The sequence below is a fragment of the Zophobas morio genome, unplaced genomic scaffold, assembly GCF_036711695.1.
Source record: "Zophobas morio isolate AGI-343-1 ecotype UQ-CSIRO unplaced genomic scaffold, CSIRO_AGI_Zmor_V1 ptg000031l, whole genome shotgun sequence".
NCBI classification, from domain to species: domain Eukaryota; kingdom Metazoa; phylum Arthropoda; class Insecta; order Coleoptera; family Tenebrionidae; genus Zophobas; species Zophobas morio.
In genome coordinates this window covers 11,956,133-11,979,455 of record NW_026972136.1, presented here as the reverse complement: position 1 = coordinate 11,979,455, position 23,323 = coordinate 11,956,133, and the positions used below count along the sequence as shown (strand labels likewise).

At 30.5% G+C, this 23,323-nt stretch overlaps 1 protein-coding gene across 2 annotated transcripts in view; it reads left to right on the top strand.

Moving 5' to 3' along the window:
- Positions 1–23,323, top strand: part of LOC135139438 (integrin alpha-PS2) — a 168,813-nt gene that overhangs the window by 23,969 nt on the left and 121,521 nt on the right. The gene's annotated exons all lie outside the window — the stretch shown is intronic.

Here is a 23,323-nt window from a genome sequence, read left to right as displayed (position 1 = left end):
CAAGACGACATGTCAAAGTTGTTACACAAAGCAGGCAACTAACAGCTCTTTTCCTTTGATTTTTATTTCTAGTGGCATGTTGTCTCAATCTACCCTTTCCCCCACTTTAAAACTCTCTATTTCCTCCCGTGCCTCTTCGTTGACAATCCCATAGTTTATAATTGATTCTCCCCTAGCCCCTACATACGTCCATTCTCCTTCTTCATCACCTTCCTTGTTTCCATTCAAAATTTCCCATCCCATTTCTTCTATTATCTTCCACAATATTTTCCCTTCTTTGTTATTTGCTTTGTCTTTTGATCCTCTTTTCTCCCCCTTTTCTTTGTCTATCATTCTTGTCCCCTTATCGCCCAGTCTTGCGTTAAAATGCCCTCCTATAAGTATTTTCTCATTTTCTTTTTCTTTTGTTTCCTTTTCTATATTTATGATGATGATGTTTATTAACGGTCAAAAAAAAACAATTAAAATAATAAAAACGATAATATGGAATTGAAAGTGTAAGTGAGAATTTCTTACTTGACGAGATGGAACATGTATCATAAATAAAATTAAAATATTTGAACAAGTAACAATACCAGACAATACTTATAAACAAAACACATGTCAAACATTATTCTTCTCTTAGAAAGTAACGTAAGCCCAAAATAACTTATTATCATAGTATAATTAAAGTTATTGAAAAATATATTGAACTTATGGCATAGAAATTTGACGATTTTTTTTGAATGATTTCAATTCTTTGACTGTGCATCTTATAATAAGGAGACCATATAGTAACACCGTATTCGAGGATCGACCTTACAAAAGATGAAAACAAAACAATAAAAGAGCTAAGATTTGAGAACTCACTACAGGTTCTTTTTACTAATCCTAATATTTTATTTGCTTTAGAAACAATATTATTTATGTGAAAAGTAAAAGAGAGTTTACTATCAATAGTAATTCTTAAATCACAAAAACTGGTCACATTTTCAAGAACAATAGAAGACAATGTATAATTATAATGTTCAGAACATAATTTACGACTACATCTTAAAACCTTACACTTAGGTATGTTAAATTCTAGTCCATTTTTCTTACATCAAAATTCTAAAAAGTTCAAATCAGATGGTATCATATGACAATCAGAGGGGCAAGTAATTTTTTTAAAGATTTTTAAATCATCTGCAAATAGTAAAAACTGACTAGATTTTATAACATCTTTGATATCATTTATAAATAGAGAGAAAAGCAAGGGCCCTAAATGGGAACCTTGCGGAACACCGGAAGATGGAATTATACATTTTGATTTAAACCCATTTATAATTACAAATTGCCTTCGATTACTTAGATATGAATCTATCCATGATAGTAAAGGATCACCAATTCCAATCTTAGCCAATTTTAATAGTAGAATACGAATATTCACCCTATCAAAAGCTTTTGCCAAATCAGTGTAAATACAATCAGTATCGTAACCATTTTCCATATTATTAACTATATAATTAGTAAATATCATTAAATTAGAAGTTGTCGAACGCCCTTTAAAGAAACCATGCTGTTCATCTAGGATGATATTTTTTACATGGAAAGACAAAATGTCACATGTAATTGAATCAAATATTTTGGCTATAGGTGAACCAATACTAATAGGTCTATAGTTTGAAATATCACTACGATGACCTTTCTTATAAATAGGTGTAACATAAGAAATTTTCCATAGTGTAAGAACTTTGGATAATTGTAAGATCTTTTATATAAAATTTGTAGGGGAAAACATAAATTGTGAGCACATTGTTTTAAAAATAGTGATGGAATACCATTTGGATCTATTTTAACAGAAGAATCTAAGGAAAGTAATTTAGACAAAACAAGGTCGGTGGATATTTCAAATGAATTAATATCAACAAGATTGTCTTTCCAATTTGATGAACTCATATTAACATCAGTATCAGCTACCGTATATACAGTTTGAAAATAAGTAGCAAACAAATCTGCAATGGATTTAGAAGAATCAGCTATGGTATCACCTAAGAACATAGAACCGGGGAACCCCACTGTATTAGATTTTGATTTCTTGACAAATGACTAAAAACCATTACTATTAACAATAATATTCTGCTCAACACTTCGAATATGATTTTTCCTACACAAGTTCATAGCCAACTTACCTCTAAGATCACAAAACTTTACGTAATCTGAATATAATCCAGTTACCTTAAAATTCCTATGAGCTTCTTTTTTTTTCACAATAAGAGATCTTGTATGGTTATCAACCCAATAAGGAAAATTGTTCTGAGTTTTTTTAACAACAATAGGAACAAAACGAGTTATAAGAGAATTTATGTGAGAATAAAAATAATACATACAATCATCAAGATGAGAATAATTTTTCCATGGTAAATCAATCTATTTGCTCCAGGTAGGTATTAATTACATCAAATGACGCGTTCTTAAAATCCAAATAAGATGTGTATATAGTACGATCTAGTAAAGGCAAGAATATGTCACTAATTTTAATAATAAAGGCAGGATGATTTATATCTTTCGGTAATAAGGATAAACATTCTTCAATGTAAGTGCAGTATTACTAAAGCTTAAATCCAAAATTACATCATTTCCATTCAATATAAAGTTGTATTGAAAAAGACCACTCACAGCGAAATTGTCACAAATTAATTCTTCAATCATTGAAACAACGTTAACAGGTATTAAATAATTACAATTAGTATCACTTTTCCAGCTCAATCCAGGTAAATTGTAATCACCAACAATACATACTGTAGTTTCAGGGTAATCAGCAATTAAAGAATCAACCAAAGATATATGGTCAGAATACACAGCTAAGGGTGAATTAAACCGAAAATACACAGTTCCAATTATAATTTGAATGCCATTAAACGAGATTAGTATCCAAACTTCTTCTCTTTTAAGAGTATCAATTTGCAGTAAAGTAGAAGGAATATTCTTTATAACAGCTATCATTACACCACCACCACGTTCTTTATTCGTCTCTAAAAAGGATCTATCCTTTCTGTAAACAACACATCTATCATCTATAATTTCCCTATTAAAAAATGTGTCATTAAGCCAAGTTTCTGTTAATGAAATTATCGGATAGTTCTCGCACAATACATTAGAATATAAATTACTGATTTTAGTTCTCAACCCTCTAACATTCTGATAATAAATAGTTAACTCTGAGTTTGATGATGTGGAGTTTTTTGAAAATTTGATTGTCTTCGTACACTACGAGGACTAAAATATTTACGCACAGCAATACCGATTGGCCAAAAAGATGGATCCAAAACTTTTTCAATTAATGAGAAATCGATTGATAATTTAAAGGAACTGTATTTATCAGGGAACTTGGAATTTAATTGTTCAAGTTCAAAGGACTGAATATTGTCCATATTGTCATTTGCGCTACAAACACACTGTAATTTATTCCTAATATAATCTTCAATCCTACTAATATTAACCCCAGGATTTACTCCTGTGACATGAATGTCTTTTTTTCGTCGCCTAGTGACAGCAACAAACTCATTACTACGATCTTCAAGAGCATCTCCATTTTCATTGGTGACTTGAGAAGTATCAATTATCAAGGTCTTCATTACCCTCGTTTTACTGGTAGCATTAGTAATATTGGACTTAACTGGAGCATTTTTATTGGGTTCATACACGTTTTGATTATCTTCCACAACAGCTGAGCGAAGGTTTAGATTTCTTTTAAACGATGTTTTATCCAGGTTTTTCTGAGGACCGTTCTTGTCACTATTACCACTAATTGTGAAGACATTACCTTCAATTTCATTACTAGATAAAACTGATGATTTTTCAGATAAACGATCATCATCCCAACAAGGCAGTTTTAAAGAACTATACGGGGTTTCTCTTGTTGACATCTTCGCCATCTCGAAAATACTTGATTTTAGAATCTGAACCTCATCTCTAAGTTTTTTAATTTCGATCATTAGAGGAGACACAGCCTTGTCGACCATTTTAATTAACAGATTGGAAAATTCATCACTATTCAAGAGCTTTAAAACATCTTGAGCAGGAGATGTAGAACCATTGGAACTTACAGATTCATTCGAATCACCACAGCACTCATCACATACTAGCTCATTATTCGACAGAAAAATAAGCTTGTTATTCCTTTCTTGTACCACTAAAGCACAGCTTTTATGAAAGTACGTATGACACTTAACACATGACCAGGCATTAGACACTTTATTTTTACATTTTCTGCATTGCTTATCAACATCATCATTTGTTTTAGAAGACAACACTGTCTGTCTTATGTTAGTTTCTTCCATTTTCTTGCGCTATAAACGATTATTATTTCCCATCGATTGTTATGCAGCTGTATTACTTTCTTCATTAGTCCGTTTTTATTATTACTTCCCTTTTCCAATTCTTGCATTTCTTTTCGAATTCCCATTACTATTTCCGCGCTTGCTTTCCCCTTTTTCTTTTGCTTTGTCGCCCCTTGACACTTCCACACATATTCTTGTGGTAGTGTGTTTTCAAATTTCTTTCAGTTTTCTCTTTGTACCCATTTCTCTACTAGCCCCACCAAATCAAAACAGTATCTTCACTCCTTTTTTTCCTAATTTTGTACCAGGTTCCCTTTTTGCCATTTCTCTATCTGCATCCTTTATTCCTTTTCCTTTGCCTTATTTCCTTCCACACCCACAAAAATTTACTGCACTTGTTATGTCTATTAAAATATCTACGAAAGTCTCTTGTTTTGTCATGAACGCTTTTTTAATTAATAAATCGGAGTTGACTGGATCTAAATTACTACAATTTTTATCGTCGCAAGACAGAGGTCGATTTTTTGCTAAATATTCAACTGAATTCAATATTTTTATTTAAAATCAAACAATTTCACCATTTTGTTCAAGTCACATGTTCACTCTCGTTTCAATTTCAAAAATGTTCTATAATCCTTTCGTCAGTGTTCAATTTCATCTTGCAACAGAAACACCTGACTGCTGAGGAAAATGATATTCTTGCGTACAAGCCGTTAAAAATAACACGACAAAATGAACAAACACAGTTATTATGAGTAAATAAATATAAATCAATTCTACAAAATTAGTTGGTATTCAAATGTAGTTGTAGAAAAAGTGAGTAACTCTTTCGTCAAATATCTTCGGCGTTCTGGACCTTTCTTCTAATTTAGTCACGTTTCATTAAACAACTTCTTCTTCTTTATTTTATGTAATATAGTCATTTTACATATATCTGACATAACATGTTTATGGATTTTTCTTATTTGTCTTACCCAGAAGACTTATTACTCGCATCACGTTCCGGACTAAAAAACCTACATCTTGCCCCATTTTCTTCTTTCGTTTTACGTTGTAAATTAATTCGTAGAGGTTTGTATTGCTTTTAGTGGTTACTTTTCCTTTAAAGCTTCACTTTTAACTATATCGTAACTTGACTTTATTACCATACTCGCTTCTAATCCTGCGATACTACGGCTCTGCCAGCGTAAACTGTAGAGTAAACAACACATGTCAGTCCTCACGTGACGGTTCAATTAAAGTGTATTAGCACGTGCTCGGCCGCAGTCTATGGTATAATTTCATGTCACACGATATGGGTTTTTATGTTGGTGGGTCGCAAGCCAGACCACACATGCTACAGTTAATTAGAGGACTCGATTCGGGCTTCAATAGTTGGCAATTACGTTGCGTGTGTCACTTTACGTAACCGATTCGAGTTAATAATTCAAGAGACATGAATAGGAAATGAGACAGGAGGCGATTTTTCCTAAAGGCTTCGACAGCAAATGCAGTGGCGTAACAACGCCATGCGTTGCATGTATCGAACAGAAGACTCTTTTTCTACTAGAATTTTTTTACATTTACTTACTTTTCTCACCTTATTATTTTAACATTTACCTGCATAGATATGAGCTACCAGTCCATTTAGCAACTCTTCTGAAAACTGTAGAGTGAGCGAAATAAATCTCCATTTATGCAGATACACATCTCTGTCACAAATTTGCATCTCACGATTTGTACTTGTAGTATTCATGAACATTTACAGTTTATCTTTCAAATCAATCTGCTGGATGCTGTTATTTGCTTCGCTAACATACTGTACGGATGTGTATAACCAGAAAATCTGACAACGCAATACATAACAAGTACTAAAACACAGAATATTTACAATGAATCCTTGAACTTCTTTGCCAAACTATGGAGTGACAGTGACCATTTGGTTCGTAGTGGATTATTTTGGTACTAGAGAATACTCATTACATTAAATTATCTACTCTACCACTGACATATGCAAAAATAGATTACTTTTTGTGGTGACGAGTAGATTCGTTAAGATCTCCAAAATTTATATGTTGCTCTAAAAATAACAGTAGTGTCCCCTCTAATAAAATCGTAACGTTTAAGTTTAGACTCGTATAAATTTTGAGGTGTCGCTGTGTCGCTGCTGAAACGATTCCATTCGTTACAATATTGTTGTGTATATGGTAATGTGTTCAGCTTTAAGGCATAGATTAATGCAGATAAAGGCAAAAAAAATTCCAGTGCGCATGAAATTGCAACGTTCCATTGTATGTAGATGTCGGCTTGGTTGCTCTATATAAAAACGAATATTTTATTGAGGCGATTTTGTAATATCGTAAAACTGTTTGCCTTTTGTGGTTTTGGGATGTGAAGTTTGTTTATGATTTTGATGATGTTTATTGTTGTCTTCGCTTACGGGACGTTGAATATTGAAAATTTTTCTTATCGGTCTAAAGCAGTGGTTCGCAAACTGGGTGCCGCGGCACACTAGGTTGCCGCGGATCCCCCAAGAGGGTGCCGCGAAAATTTTATAATGATGTTTGTAAATATAAGCACAGAACCAACTTTAAAAAATAATAATTGATGATCTGATTTTATTAATGTGGTACAACTGTTCAGTAATGGAAAATGTGTTCTGAACATGTTAATTTTCTTCATACTGAAGTAAGATGGCTATCTAAAGGCCGTGTTTTTTCCCGATTTTGGGAATTAAGAAAACAGATATAAACGTTTTTTGAATCAGAAAATATTGAACAATTTTTTGACCTATTAAACTAATATTTTTGAACACTTAAATAAAATATGTACATTCAAGTATGCAAGGTAGAAATGAAAATATTTTAACCTGCAGTGAAAAAATTTTGGCATTAAAAGACAAGCTTAAATTATGAAAAACAAATATTTATAAAACAATCTTAACATCAATTACATATTATACAAACATGTGGTAAAGTGTTTTTGATAATAAATTAGTTACAATTAAAACTGTTCTTGGTGGGGTGCCGCCAAATTTTGTTTAAAATTTTAGGGTGTCATCAATAATAAAAGTTTGCGAACCACTGGTCTAAAGTTTCAGCTGAATGAGTGTAAATTCGTTTTTTTTTTAGATGATCAACTTTTGCTTGGTAAAAAAATCTTTATGTTGACTTTTTTGTTTCCTTTTTTTTAAAAAATCGACTTATTATGTAAAATATGGAAATCAAACGAAACTGTTACTCAGTTTAATATATAAAGTTATTCTTCTAAACATTTGCAAGTTATGCTAAAAATAATAAAGAAATAAGGGTCATTGTCTGACTTTTTCGAAAATGTTCAAAGTTGTTTTCCAGACAAACCGATTGATTTCTATCGCTATGTGTTTCTTCAACAATTGTGAATTTATTTTAAAAACAGAAAAACATGTCAAAATTGTTTATGGATCGGATATCTCTAAGTGGAGGTAAAAACAATGTAAAACGGTTGAAGTCGAACTCCACATTTATGAATTAAGTATTTTAAAATAAAAATTGAAACAAAATCATGTTTCGACAAACCTCTGTGCTCATCTTCATGAAAGTTAAATTACTGCCGCACCTCAAATTATAGGCACTGCGGCAATTTATCAAATTGAACAGAATTTTTATACACAATTTTCAGATACTATTTTGAAAATATTACCCACTCAGGAAATTTAGCAAATTTATTAATTTATTTAAATTTAAAACTTTTTATATTCTTCACGCGTAAGTCACGTTTACACGTACTTCATTAAAATATTTACATGAAAAGTCTTACTGGAATACTGTTATGATTTTTGTATGTCAAAATATACCGAAATGTAGATATTGCAACAATGCGACATTTTTTTACCGAATGCAAAAAATGTAGTAGTATTGTCATTGATAAAATTTCTGTCATTTATAATTGGAAAATACACAAATTACTTAAGCTTTAACAGAAAACAAAGCAATGGATTCCAGAACTAAAGTAGAGTGTCGAAATGTTAAATATTCTCTGAACACTTAATTTGTGTTTATACAAGTAAAATTATAAATTAAAACAAGTGTAATACTTAAAGAAATTAAAAATTAAAAAACCCTGGCAAAAAATAACCCTTAAAAAATCTGAAATTGGTTATGAGAACTAATTTCTTCATCATTGCGTTGGGGGTTAATAAAATGAACAGAAGAACTTGTAATTAAAGAAACGTCATCTATGGCAAGCCTGCTTGAAGTCTACATATGCAGTTATTGTTTTTTCTTCTTTCACCCTCCAAGACAATACGAAGCGAGTTATTCATCAAACCACCCTCGTAAGAACATTCCCGATTAAACCAGCTTTCAAACAAAAGAAATTGCATTGAAATCGGTTCATCCGTCAGAGTGAGACAAAAGGGTCAAAATTACGATACCTCTCTTCTTCAGTCGGGAGTTAATAAGCTTTATGAGCATAAAAGCAAAAATCATAAAGTCATCTCTTTTTTCCTTTTTCTACTTGTAGCTATGATTTTATATTTAAATTTACTCTAAAATTTTGACCATTATTGAACTATTTTTTTCTTCTGTTATTTATTTTTCATTGAAAAATATTTTGAGTGAGAAAATAACTTTGTTTAAAAACATTTTTTTTAATCACCATGTAAAATTTTGAGCTACTTATTGAAATTTACACTTTAATTAATCGAAAAAAGTAAGATTCCATGTTACATTGATAAACTAAAAAATTTCAAATCCATGAACAAACGCCTTCTGTTGGTGGGAGATTTGCCAGTATGAAAGATGATTTAATTCTCGCCAATTGATTTTCGAAATCTTAATTGATTATTGTCATTTTTACCTTTATAAATCGATTTGATTAATTGTAATTAATTGTAATCCATTTCTTGCGATGTGTTCTTTGTTTGCATGTTTTTTATAAAAAATATTGGCCAAATTTGACAAATTTTTATCGTCTAGCTAGCCGACCCGGCAAACGTTGTTTTGCCAGATACATTATTTGTACTGAATATTTTGGTAATTAAATAAAAAATTAAATTAAAATAAATAAATCAATTATAATGAAATGAAATTATAAATTATCCATCAAAATTTATCGTACGACAATGATTATATTGAACAGCTATCTTGCAACCCTATTGCGCATCTGTGGATGAAAGTAAAGATACTCATATCGTTATCAAAAAAATGGGGGTTGGTAGTAGAAGGGTCAAAATTTAGGGTTATATGTATCTTCTGATGACAAATCTTGAAAAAGTTAAAATAAAAAATTTCCAAAAAATAAACAAAACATTTTTTGGGATCTATTCTCAGAGCTACACAAAAAATTTCATAAAAATCAGACAAGCCGTTTCGGAGGAGTTTGGTTACAAACACTTGTGACACGAGAATTTTATATATTAGATAATGAATTTACGATGTTTTTCTTTCCTTTTCCGGCAAATCCAGATGTTGTATCGCAACTACAAAAAAAATTGGTCTAAAGAGTTTAGACAGTACTTCCCTCGCTGTCGGAAACGTGACGACTGCATGCCTATTATGTTTTTTTTTCGCAGTAGATTTCAAAGCATTCGGTTCTGTAGTTCCTGATTAAATCAATAAAATACATTTACGCATTAATCAATTTTTTTGGGTCACCCTGTATATGCAAATCCAAAAAATATGAATTGAATGATAAATCACAAAAATAGACTCATCATATTTTGTACATTTTTAATAGGATTTATTCATCAAAATTTTGCGATGACGTCATAATTTTTTTAGGGGGGAAGAGCAAATACATTTTGATCAAAAACTTACCATGCTTATGATAACTTTAAAACATCTTCAAGATTTCAAAGCATTCGGTTTTGTAGTTCCTGAGTAAATCAGTAAAATAAATTTAGGCATTTATTAATTTTTTTGAGTCACCCTGTATATGCAAATCCAAAAAATATGAATGGAGTGATATATCACAAGTACAGACTCATCATATTTTGTACATTTTAGATAAGATTTATTCGGCAAACTTTTGATCTGACGTCATCAATTTTTGGAGGGGATAACCACATATATTTTGACTAAAGATTTATGATGCTCTTTATAGCCTTAAAACATCTGCAACATTTCAAAACATTCGAGTTAGCACATTCAAAATTAAATTGCAAAATGTTGTTTTATAATTTTGATTTTTTTTCCAAAAATCTGGACGTTTCGGGTAAAAACTCAATACGGAGTCGTAAACTACATGTGTAGGACTATGTTATTTTATACAATTTAAAACCCATTTACTATGTACAATTTTGAAGTGACGTCATCGCATTAGTGGTGGGGATGATACGACAAATTTTGGTTAGCGTGATTACAATACTTCATTTTCTTACGCTCGGGAAGTAACAATGCAGAAATGCAACGATATTTTTGAAGGATTCATATTTGAAATGATTGAAAAATAGAACATGGTTTGAGAAAATAAATGTCATAATTATTTGAATTCAATTGATTCAAAAGGACCAAAAGATCAATATCTTGACCCACAACCATGACAGTTTTATTAGTATCTCTGGCAGTTTCTATCGAGGTCTTAATTATGTTATCATCAGCATCAGCATCTTCTTCTGCTTTTTTACAGGAAATTTGTGACTGTAGATTCCAAAAGTTTTTTTTAAATAAGTCAGTTCGCCACAATTCTCTTCAATTAACTCAGCCTGCACGAGTATTTTTATATGGGATGTTGTTGTTGTTCATTCTTCTGATGGGCTAAAATTTTAGGTCATTCAGATAGGTATATGTATAAGTTATCTTAAAATAACAATAAATAGGCACCTACGCATATAATTTAAAAATTATATTATATTATATTGTATATGTCTTATAAAGTATTAAGTTTATTAACTTATTTGGTTGTTAATTATAATAGAATATTTCGATTTGCAATTTTGTAGTTTATCAATCTAACATGGAATCTTACGTTTTTCGAGTAACTAAAGTGTAAATTTTAATAAACAGCTCCAAATTTTAAATAATAATTTAAAAAAAATAAAATTTTTTGAATTCGAGTTTTTTCGTTTTTTGCATTTCCTGTGAAAATTTGCCATTGTAATGTATATTTTTTTACACTAAGAGATTTCAACGAACAAAAAGCACACCGATTTAAAAAAAAAAAAACAGATAGTTTAATGTGAGAATTTTCGATTGAAAATTAGGGTGCTTTTTCGATATTAAATCAAAATAAGGGGAAAAAATAAATATTTTGAATAAAAAAAATTACAGTAAGTTTGGGACATAAATTGGTAAGTTTTCACCAAATTTCGTGGATTTTTTTTTGTGGGAGATAAAAATAAAAAACTAAAAACTCGGTTATTTGTATTTTTCGCATAAATTTTGAAGTTATGTAAAAAAAGTGTAAATACAAAAGTTGTAGACCTTTTTATTACCTACAAAGGGAACAATATTGTTTGAACAGTATGAAGATGGAGTAGAATTAGTGTTAGACGTGGAAAAAGTTTGGAAAAGAAATCAGCAAAGACATCTACAATGGCATATGAGTTATCAAAGGAGTTGTTATCATAACGAAGTCTACCAGGAATCCTAGAACTGCCTCGTTTGTTATTTATATTTTTCTATATATCAGCAGGATTATTTATAACATTATTTTCCATCCTACGATATAAAAATTATAAACTATTGTTTTTGTTTTAATTACACCTCTCTGTCGGCTAAAGTCAACATAATACTGTTAAACGCTCGTCTTCAACAACTTCCTTCTGGAATATTCCTTTGATTTCAGGAGGGATCTGATCTCTGGAGTAAATCACGCAGGATATTTAGATACAAAATTAGACTTTTTAGGTACAAACTCATCAAAAATGCGATACAATAAAGAATAAAATGTGTCTACAGCATCATTAATATTGTTGGATGAAAGGGAATTGAATAAGGCTGTCTGGAAAATGGCGGATTAACTCTTCAGTACGTTATGTACAGGAGTTTCTGGAGAAAATAATAAAAAAAATCTTTATGATGTAGACTACGAAAAAAACGTAATTTTATAAAAATAAAATTAGCAACACTGCACACACCTAATGCGTGAATATCCCCAGCTTACTTTATTTTACTTTGTTTTAAATCTTGGATTCTACAACTTGTCAAAACAAGTCAGTGAAACAGAGAAAAAAGGTATAGGCAAGCAGTAGCCCCGCCTCCTCTTCATTTCAGTGACTACTTTTAATATTGTTCAGTCTTATTTTAGCAAATAGTAGCCCCGCCCGCCCGCCCTCTATTTTCTTAGAGAGTATGTCATTTGCCAAATTTAGTCTTATCTTAGCAAATACTAGGCCCGCCCACCCGCCCTCTATTTTTTTAAAGGCCATGTGATTTGCCAAAATTAGTCTTATCGTAGCAAGTAGTAACAAAAAATGAAAAACTGAAAAATTGCAAATCTAAAAATGGAAGAACTGAAAAATTAAAAATTGAGAACTCCTGATCGAAAAATTATAAAATCTAAAAGTTGAAACAATTTAGTAAAAATAAAAGTGTATTAAAAAAAATGCAATCCTAGATTCTATTATTTATCAATATAAAATCCAACTTCCGTTCTTTAGAGCCAGTAAGAATGAATGATCAAAACGGAATAGGGGTGGGGGGGGTCACTTATTACTTTGTTTTGAATCTTAGGTTCTGCCTCTAGGCAGAACTGAATTCTAATTCAGTTCCCAATTTACAGTAAATAGTCAGAGAAATAGGGAAAAGAGGTGGGCGGGGCTGAGTTTAGCTTTTTTTTAAAGAGTCTTATAAGCAAGCAGTAGCCCCGCCCACCTATCTGCTCTTCATTTCAATGACTACTCTTAATATTATTCTGTCTTATCTTAGCAACTACTAGCCCCGCCCAGCCGCCCTCTATTTTCTTAGAGAGTATGTCATTTGCCAAAATCAGTCTTATCTTATCACAATTATTAACTTTGTTGTACCGAGTAATATTTAAAGTATTCATAAATTGCTCCAAAGCAATCTGCTTTATTAGAGCTAGTAATGACATACTAGAATTCTATACTTCAGGGATGTTGATATCACCAACAATAACAAACTGTTTATCAATAAAAAATATGTAAGTACTTTCAAAGCAGAAAAATTGTTTCCAAGTTATCAACAGGAACATCCGGAGGTATATAGAGTACAACCAATTATCACATCCAACGTTAATAAGATGTACAAGATTATTGAGTCCAGAAATGTCCAAGGGGATCACTTTAAATTTATCCTGAAATGCTGCGAGATCACCACGACCTCTAGATCTTCACTCAACAAAATCACATCAACATCAGAGATACTGAATTACTATAGAAGTTATCAACCTTAGAATTAAGGCCCCTGACATTCTGATACAGAATTGACAAAGACAAAATTGCACTATTTGACACATTCAGTTTTCCGACACTACTCACAATTATTAGGACAGCGAGCGTTTTGTTAATTTTGTCGCGCATAAGCGATAAAATAACATTCCTCAGAAAAGATAACTTTTATGTTGTTAAATAGGAGCGCAAATGTCTGCTTTTAATATCATTTGTAGAAAAATTTATATATGACTGACAGTACGATATTTTTTAGCATACTAAAATTACTAAAACAAAGTCCAATGTAGCCTCAAAAGGTAATTCAAATGTATCCTTTAAATTATTGTTGTTAGAATAATTATTATTTTAATTAAAAATATGGGAATTTTCTTGGTCTGCCTTCGCCTATTACATACATGTAGATTTTTACTTCCCCAGTATAAGCTAGGGGAGCATCGTCATATAGACCATTTAACCAACAGTTAAGTACATATTTTTTCCACATTTTACGGCTTGTACAATAGATAAATGTCGGTTTTCCCTTACCCTCTGTTTGTCTAATGGCGATTTTATTAGACGCGTAACTTCTGAAACTAGTAGACTAATTGCTATGGAATTTTTGTGTATATAAGTGTTTTAAGACTATCCTGTAGATGGTTAAACGGTAAATTTGTTTGTTCATCGCCCTCAACGATCCGATGACATCATCGCAAAATTTAATTAAGTAAATCCTGCTTAAATTTCATAAAATAATATGCGTCAATGTATGTGGTTTATTCATCCATCTGTATTCTTTTATTATGTAGGCTAAATAAAAAAAAAGTAGGAACTAGAATTGTAACGACAGAATAGACCCATGTGGTTTTGATACTGATAATCCTCGACTTCGTGCGCAAAGTGATGAAAACTGTTTCGATGTTGGGGATTAATAATAAATCAAATTATAAAAAATGTAAAAAAGTGATACCAAATACGTGTTTTTTTCTTTACGTCACGAGGTAAATGAACTCGGGAAGTCGTAACCAATTTGTAATATTTTCGATGTATAAATTTTCTGTACCATAAGGCGTTTAAAACACTCGTACCCAGAAATTTTGCTTAGGCAGCAACTAAATCGTGCTCTAAAAGGTAAAAATAAACCACCACTTTCACCACCACCAAAATATAATTTCGTGTTTTTTTCTCTCCATCCATTACACCACGTCATCGTGGTACACCGAACCAAAGGTATTATTTACTCATAACGTCATAGCCCATCTCTTCCCCATTAACGATATGGAAAACGTATTACCATCACGCCGGCCATGCATCACTCCAATTTATAGCCTGTTTGCATACGAAATTAGCCGCATTATCAAAGGGGCAGTCAAGATGCAATCACTCCTCCTGCATTCTGCTATTAAGTCGTCAATCTTTTATCGCACCTCTTCAGTATATAGTTCTGCTGGACCCATCGGTCACATGCTACAAAAAATATTAAAGATGCGCAATAAATCAAGTCAATTAAGTACACTGCTTCTGGGAGCTGACGGTCTCATGGTTCTGGTACCATATGGTCAGTTTCTGATTATTTCTTATTTCTTTGCGAGTGGACGGTGTAACTTGTGATGATAATGCACGGCACGCATTGTTGCGGTTGATGGTTGTTATTGTTGAGTAGCTATCTTGATTAGTTTTTTGGATGAAAATTGCTGCTGCGAGAAGAAATTGTTGTAAAGATATGACTTGGAATTATTTGCATTCCACGATAAGCGCATTTAGATGCAAGATTGATAGTTGCAACGTCAAGGACGGCGCCACGAACGATAGTTCTAAGGTTGACCGGACGCGAATGCTGAGGAAATTAAGTAGATAGAAAAGATTGCAATTTTTTCCTTCCTGAGCAATAACCAAAGAATGACGAATTCATTTTTTCTGGTGTTTCACAGTTCGCAAAGTACAAAAATGCAGGTTTTCTGTTTCGTACTTATTTGTCTTTCAATTTATGTTAATGTTGAAAATTCTGAAAAAAGATGAGTCTTAACTTTACATGCTACAACTTGTGCAGACGTCCTGTGTATTAATAAGTGAATAATAATGAAATAAATTTCTAAATAACTAAGTGAGTACACTTTTTATCTGCCGTCAACACGCGCGTGTGGAATACCAATATTTTCATGTTTAACATCACTTGAATGACGAAGCGTTGAAATTCTTCATCATAACCCAATTACCCGTCTGAATAGGATTACCATAAATTTATTGTAATATGTTGTTCTCAATAATATATTGATTACTTCTTAAATAGAACATTCATGCATTAACCATCAGTTTCCTCTAATTGATTTCATGCTTAACATAATAACTGACTGATTTAGATCGCGCGAACGTTCATTTACACTAAGCGGTAAAATAGGTCACAAGATTTATTTATAACTTTCGTTTATTGATAATTAAACGGAAAAGATAATCATGCATCTTGGATGTTCAGTTTTCGAATTATATTTATCCGTCAAAATAGATGAATTTTAAAATTGCGAAAGTGCGCAATTTGCACCCAAAGTGCACTTATCAGTGTTTTTATTACATATTTATTAAGTTAAATATATTTACGAACTGACTTCTTATTTATAGATGATTAAAATTTTTATTATCAGTTTTAAAAACTACGTGTTTATAAACAAGTGTCAAAGCACATTAACATGAATCCAGTTAACATTTTGAAATACGGCAGGTTTATGAACATGTGGAAAACGCGAAATTGGCACATTTTGACATAAAAATGTCACATTATCGTAAATTTTTTAATTATATTTTCTATTTTACAAATGTAGTGGTTACTACTGGTTGTATTAATTATACATTTTTTAAGGATCCATAAAAAAGGGACTTATTTGGTTAATAAATAAGCGTAACCAAGTAGACCTAAAACACGTGTCTTAGAATATTATTCATTTAAGATTTCAAATGTTTAAATATTTAGACAGTTTTAACAGTGAAGCTGGGTGTGGTGAAACAGCACACAGTAAAGGTATAAAAGAGTTCCTTGAAGTGACTTCTGGAATAATTACGACCCAACCATGAGTAAAGTAAATCGTTTGTTTCGAGAAAGTGTACTGATGGTCGATTTCTAAAAAACTATCCATCAAACGTCGTAGATTATGACAACAATATGCGGTACCGTTAGGTACACAATCAAGTTGCTTTCGGGTCGTAGGAACAGTTGTACGAAACACAGAAAAATGTGTTTTATATTTTTTTTTTAACGGAACATTTTGTTAATTTTTCTTCGTAAACAAGGTATTTATTAATGATTCTTTTTCAACTTTACATAGGTGTCTGTAGTCATATTTTAAAATCACTTAATTTAAAGCCAAATTATTACGTTTTATATCGTCGCCTGAGAACTTGTTTGATCCACAGACCGGAGCGCGCTCAAGCCAATGTCGATTCTAAGACGAAATATCGAAAACTCGAAGAATCAAAATACTGGAAGACTCCAAAACTGAAAGAAATATCCAAAAATTGAGAAATTAAAAAATTGGAAAAGTGAGAAATCGAAAAACCAAAAAAGCAAAGTCGAAAGATCGAAGAACTGAAGAAGTGAAAAATCGAAACTTCGAGAAGAAAATGGGAAAATCAAAAATAGATTAATTGAGAAATCGGAAAACTGAAAATTTAGCAACGTCAAAATTTGGAAAATTGAAAAATAGAAATGCTGAAGAACTGAAAAATCAAAATATCGAGAATTCGAAAAATCTAAAATTTAAAAATCGAGAAATCCAAACATCAAAAGATTAAAATTCGAAAATCTAAAATTTAAAAATCGAAAAACTGAAAAATCGACAAATCGAGAAATCGAAACTCCAGAATTGAGAAAATTGAAAAGCCCAAAAAAGTAAAAAATCGCAAAACCGAGAAATAAAAAAAAATCGAAACATCGAGAAATAGAAAACTCAGAGGATCGACAATCGAGGACTGGAAAGCCGAGAAGAAAAGTTAAAAATTGAAAAATTGATAAATCGAGAAATTGAACAATCAAAAGTCAGAAACATCTGAATTCGATAAATCGAGAAATCAAAAAATTAAAAAATGTAAAAATTTTAAAGAAAAATTGGAAAAATAAAATATTTAAAAATTCGGAAAATTGAAAAATTGAAACATAGAAAAACTGAAAACTCGAGAAATCAAAAAACCTAGAATTTTTAGAATTAGAATTTAGAAACGTCAAATACTTAAAAATCGTAAAATTGAAGACAAGAATTGAGAAATCGTATCTTTGAAACATCGGAGAATTGAGAAATCGAAAAATAAAAAAATCGAGAAATCGAAAAAACGAAACTCTAGAACTGAAAAAATTGAAAAATCGGAAAACTGAAACATTGAAGCATCGAAAATTTGGAAATTCGAGAAATTGAAAAGCCCAAAACTAAAAAATCGAAAAACCCAGAAATCCAAAAATCGAAACATCGAAAAATTCAAAAACTGAGACACCGAGAAATCAAAAAATTAGAGGATCGAAAAATCGAAGAGAGGTAAGCCGAGAAGAAAAGTTAAAAATTGAAAAATTGATAAATCGAGAAATTGAACAATCCAAACATCGAATTCATCGAAACATCTGAATTCGATAAATCCAGAAATCAAAAAATTGAAAAATCTAAAAATTGTAAAATAGAAAAATTGGAAAAATTGCAAAAATCGAAAATTTAAAAATTTGGAGAATTGAAAAATTGAAACATAGAAGAACTGAAAACTCGAGAAATCGAAAAACCTAGAATTGTAAAAATGGAAAAATTAAAACATCGAAACATCTGAATACGATAAATCGAGAAATTAAAAAATTGAAAAATCGAAAAATTTTAAAAAAGAAAAATTGGAAAAATCGAAAATTTTAAAATTCGGAAAACTGAAAAATTGAAACAGAAGAACTGAAAACTCGAGAAATCGAAACACCTAGAATTCTAAAAATTGAAAAATTAAAACATCGAAAAGTTGAAAAATTGAGAAACCGAAGTATGAAACAGTCGAAAAATTGAAAAATCTAAAGTTTAACGAAAAATTGAAAATCCAAAACATAAAAAATACAGCAGTCGAAAAATCGAAATATTGAAAAATCCCAAAACTGAAAAAATATCCAAAAAATTGAGAAATTAAAAAATTGGAAAAGCGAGAAATCGACAAACTAAAAAAACGTAAGCTTAAAAAATCAAAAAATTGAAAACTCAAAAAACCTGAAAGATCGAAAAACTGAAGAATTGAAAAAAATCGAAACTTTGGGAAGTCGAGAAATGGGAAAATAAAAAAAAAGGTCAGTTCAGAAATTGGAAAAGTGAAAATTTAGAAACGTCGAAATATTAAAAATTGAAAAATCGAAATATTTAGAAATTGTAAAATTGAGGAGGACAAAAATTGAGAAATAATAAACAAAATTAAAAATTCAGAGAAATGAAAAATTGAAACATTGAAAACTTGAAAAATTGAGAAATCGAAGAATGAAACAGTCGAAAAATAAAAATCTAAAGTTTAACTAAAACATTGAAAATCCAAAAAGTAAAAAATACAGGAGTCGAAAAATCGAAATATTGAAAAATCCCAAAACTGAAAAAAAAACAAAAAATTGAGAAATTAAAAAATTGAAAAAGCGAGAAATCGACAAACTAAAAAAATTGTAAGCTTAAAAAATCAAAAAATTGAAAAATCGAAAAACCTGAAAAATCGAAAAACTGAAGAATTGAAAAAACTGAAACTGGGGAGTCGAGGAATCGAAAAATAAAAAAAAAAGATCAGTTCAGAAATTGCAAAACTGAAAATTAGAAACGTACAAATTTTAAAAATTGAAAAATCAAAATATTTAAAAACCCTAAAATTGCGGAGGACAAAATTGAGAAATAATATATAAATTTAAAAATTCAGAGAATTGAAAAATTGAAACATAGAAGAAACTGAAAACTCGAGAAATCGAAAAACTTAGAATTTTAAAAATTGAAAAATTTAAACTTTGAAAAGTTGAAAAATTGAGAAATCGAAGTATGAAACATCCGAAAAATTGAGAAATCGAAGTATGAAAAAGTCGAAAAATTGAAAAATCTAGTTTAACGAAAAATTGAAAATACAAAAAGTAAAAAATACAGCAGTCGAAAAATCGAAATATTGAAAAATCCCAAAACTGAAAAAAATATCCGAAAAATTGAGAAATTAAAAAATTGGAAAAGCGAAAAATCGACTAACTAAAAAAATCGTAAGCTTAAAAAATAAAAAATTGAAAACTCAAAAAACCTGAAAGATCGAAAAACTGAAGAATTGAAAAAAATTGAAACTTTGGGAAGTCGAGAAATGGGAAAATAAAAAAAAAGGTCAGTTCAGAAATTGGAGAACTGAAAATTTAGAAACGTCGAAATATTAAAAATTGAAAAATCGAAATATTTAGAAATTGTAAAATTGAGGAGGACAAAAATTGAGAAATAATAAACAAAATTAAAAATTCAGAGAAATGAAAAACTGAAACATTGAAAACTTGAAAAATTGAGAAATCGAAGAATGAAACAGTCGAAAAGTAAAAATTTAAAGTTTAACTAAAAAATTGAAAGTCCAAAAAGTAAAAAATACAGGAGTCGAAAAATCGAAATATTGAAAAATCCCAAAACTGAAAAAAAACAAAAAATTGAGAAATTAAAAAATTAAAAAGCGAGAAATCGACAAACTAAAAAAATTGTAAGCTTAAAAAATCAAAAAATTGAAAAATCGAAAAACCTGAAAGATCGAAAAACTGAAGAATTGAAAAAACTGAAACTGGGGAGTCGAGGAATGGAAAAATAAAAAAAAAGATCAGTTCAGAAATTGCAAAACTGAAAATTTAGAAACGTCAAAATTTTAAAAATTGAAAAATCGATATATTTAAAAATCATAAAATTGAGAAATAATATATAAATTTAAAAATTCAGAGAACTGAAAAATTGAAACAGAAGAAACTGAAAACTCGAGAAATCGAAAAACTTAGAATTTTAAAAATTGAAAAATTTAAACATCGAAAAGTTGAAAAATTGAGAAATCGGTATATGATAAAGTCGAAAAATTGAAAAATCTAAAGTTTAACGGAAAATTCAAAATACAAAAAGTAAAAAATACAGGAGTCGAAAAATCAAAGTATTGAAAAATCCCGAAACTGAAAAAAAATATCCAAAAAATTGAGAAATTAAAAAATTGGAAAAGCGAGAAATCGACTAACTAAAAAAATCGTAAGCTTAAAATATCAAAAAATTGAAAAATCAAAAAACCTGAAAGATCGGAAAACTGAAGAATTGAAAAAAATACAAACTTTAGGAAGTCGAGAAATGGGAAAATAAAAAAAAGATCTGTTCAGAAATTGGAAAACTGAAAATTTAGAAACGTCAAAATTAGAAAAATTGAAAAATCGAAATATTTAAAAATTGTAATATTGAAGAGAACAAAAATTGAGAAAGAAAAACCTAGAATTTTAAAAATTGCAAAATTTAAACATCGAAACATTTGAATTCGATAAATCAACAAATCAAAATATTGAAAAATCGCAAAATTAAAAAAAATCGAAATTTAGTAGTACTAGTACTTGCTAAGAAAAGATTGATTGTGATAAACGACCTACTCTCTAAGAAGTCAGAGGGCGGGTGGGCGGTGCTAGTACTTGTTAAGATAAGATTGATTTTGGTAAATGACTGAACAATATTAAGAGTAATCACTGGGATGAAGACGGGGTGGGTGGGCGATACAATTGCTTCTAAAAGATTCTGTATGAAAAAGTTAAACTTCATATAAATCTCAACACACTATATGAAATGTCGAGATGAGGATGAGAAACATCCTTGTGGCTGGCGGTTGATATTTGCAATTAAAAAAAGTAATAACAAGATCTGTACGATCTGAAAATGGCTTCAGACATCAGGAAATAAACTTGCTCACCTGTAATATGTAACAATTTCAAACAGAAATACCAGTTACTTTAGAAGGAAATTCAGAAAAACGACAAGAGAAAATATTATCTTTATCCATAAATTTTGCAGAATTTTAATCCGTCACGTTTCCTTTATTTTTTCAGGCAATAAAATATGATTGCACAGAGTTATTTGTATCACAAGGCCAGAAACTAGGCTTATGCGAATGCGAGTGAATTTATCGGTTCGACTCTATAGGCGACGAATAATTTGTATAATCGTAGAACCAGATGTTTGTACATTCCTGTATGATATTTTTACGATGATCGGTAATTAAAACAGCGATTATGTACAGAATAATTCCGACTGGAATGGATTTGCCATTGCCTGGACTTCACTCGTTGACTGGCCAATTGTTCCCGAAGGTGGCCTCTATTTAAACCCACACATTCCACTGGATGGTTCGCGACTGCCGCTTCGAGGTTTTTCTGGATCGATAAGTCACCCATCATCGCCGCACTTACTAGAAAACCCATAGGCGTCGTACCGGGGCGGCGTAACATATTTTTCGAATTTAGAATTCCTAAATAAATTATTGTATCATTATAATTCTAACTAAAAAAAAATATATTTTTTTTTGGAATGTGTGATACTTACCCTTCAGTGAATTTATCAACGAGACAAAAAACAAAAATTTAATTAATTATTTAAAATTTATCAAACCTTGAAATAAAAACATGTAGAGTAATTCATAGAAAACATTCAGTTTCAGGCCGTTAGCGGATAACATTTTACGGATCGAAAGAAATATTTTATTAAAGCACTAATAAATAAATAGGCGTACAAAATGTTTACATAAAATTTTGAATTTATATAAAGAATATTTATAATAGTTATTTATGTATCAAGGCACTTTCATCACGAATGTGGGTGTTACTTATGAAGGTGAGGCCGAAGAAAACAACAACATGAGTAATAAAAAAGACTTCACTAACCGAGGTGGACATTAATTTTTTTCTAAGACACTTAAGATAAAATATTATGCGCTTTGATGGTCGCATATTGATGGTTTTGGTCAATATCGTAGGTAACAACTTTGTTACTGTTCATTTCTAGAAGTTTATAGCCCTTCCTAATAAAAATATCTAGCAGTATAAATATTATTAATTCTCGAAGGAGTGGGCCCCAGGATAAAAAGACACGCGTCTGTCGTTAAATCAACGTTTCGTTTTTTTATTAGAGCTTCTTCAAGGACTAAAATACAAAAACAACGAATCACATACTTGTTATCTACACTGTGCTAACAGATATTCATACTAATTATATTTTTGGAAAAAAACAATAACAATATAGAAATACTGACAACATTGTTACCTTAATATTACTCTATCTATCTAAGTGATAATACATGAAGAAACATCAAATGGTCTTATATTAAAACGTGACAACAATCAGTTCAGTTGTTTCGGAGATTGTCAGTCTAATAAATACCGACACAGACGACAGACACACAGACAGACAGACGGAAACGGGAAACCTATTTTTTAAACTCTTGATGTCATCAGACTTCGAGAAAACATGAAAGTAGCCCGTTTACAATACTTTCTTAGCTTAGTTATGTGGCGTTTAGGATTGTGTTTCTTACAATTCTCCTGCAGCATTAAGATAAAACAATAACTAACAATAGTGTGATTAAATCAGTGTCCCACAGAACTCCAGGTTTTACCCAACAACTAAGCATTTAAGACAGCTGTCAGGATTTGACCGGCCATAATCACATAACTGACATCTAATCCGTCGAGATTAGTGGGAACAAAATCATCTTGGTTTAATTAAACCTCCTG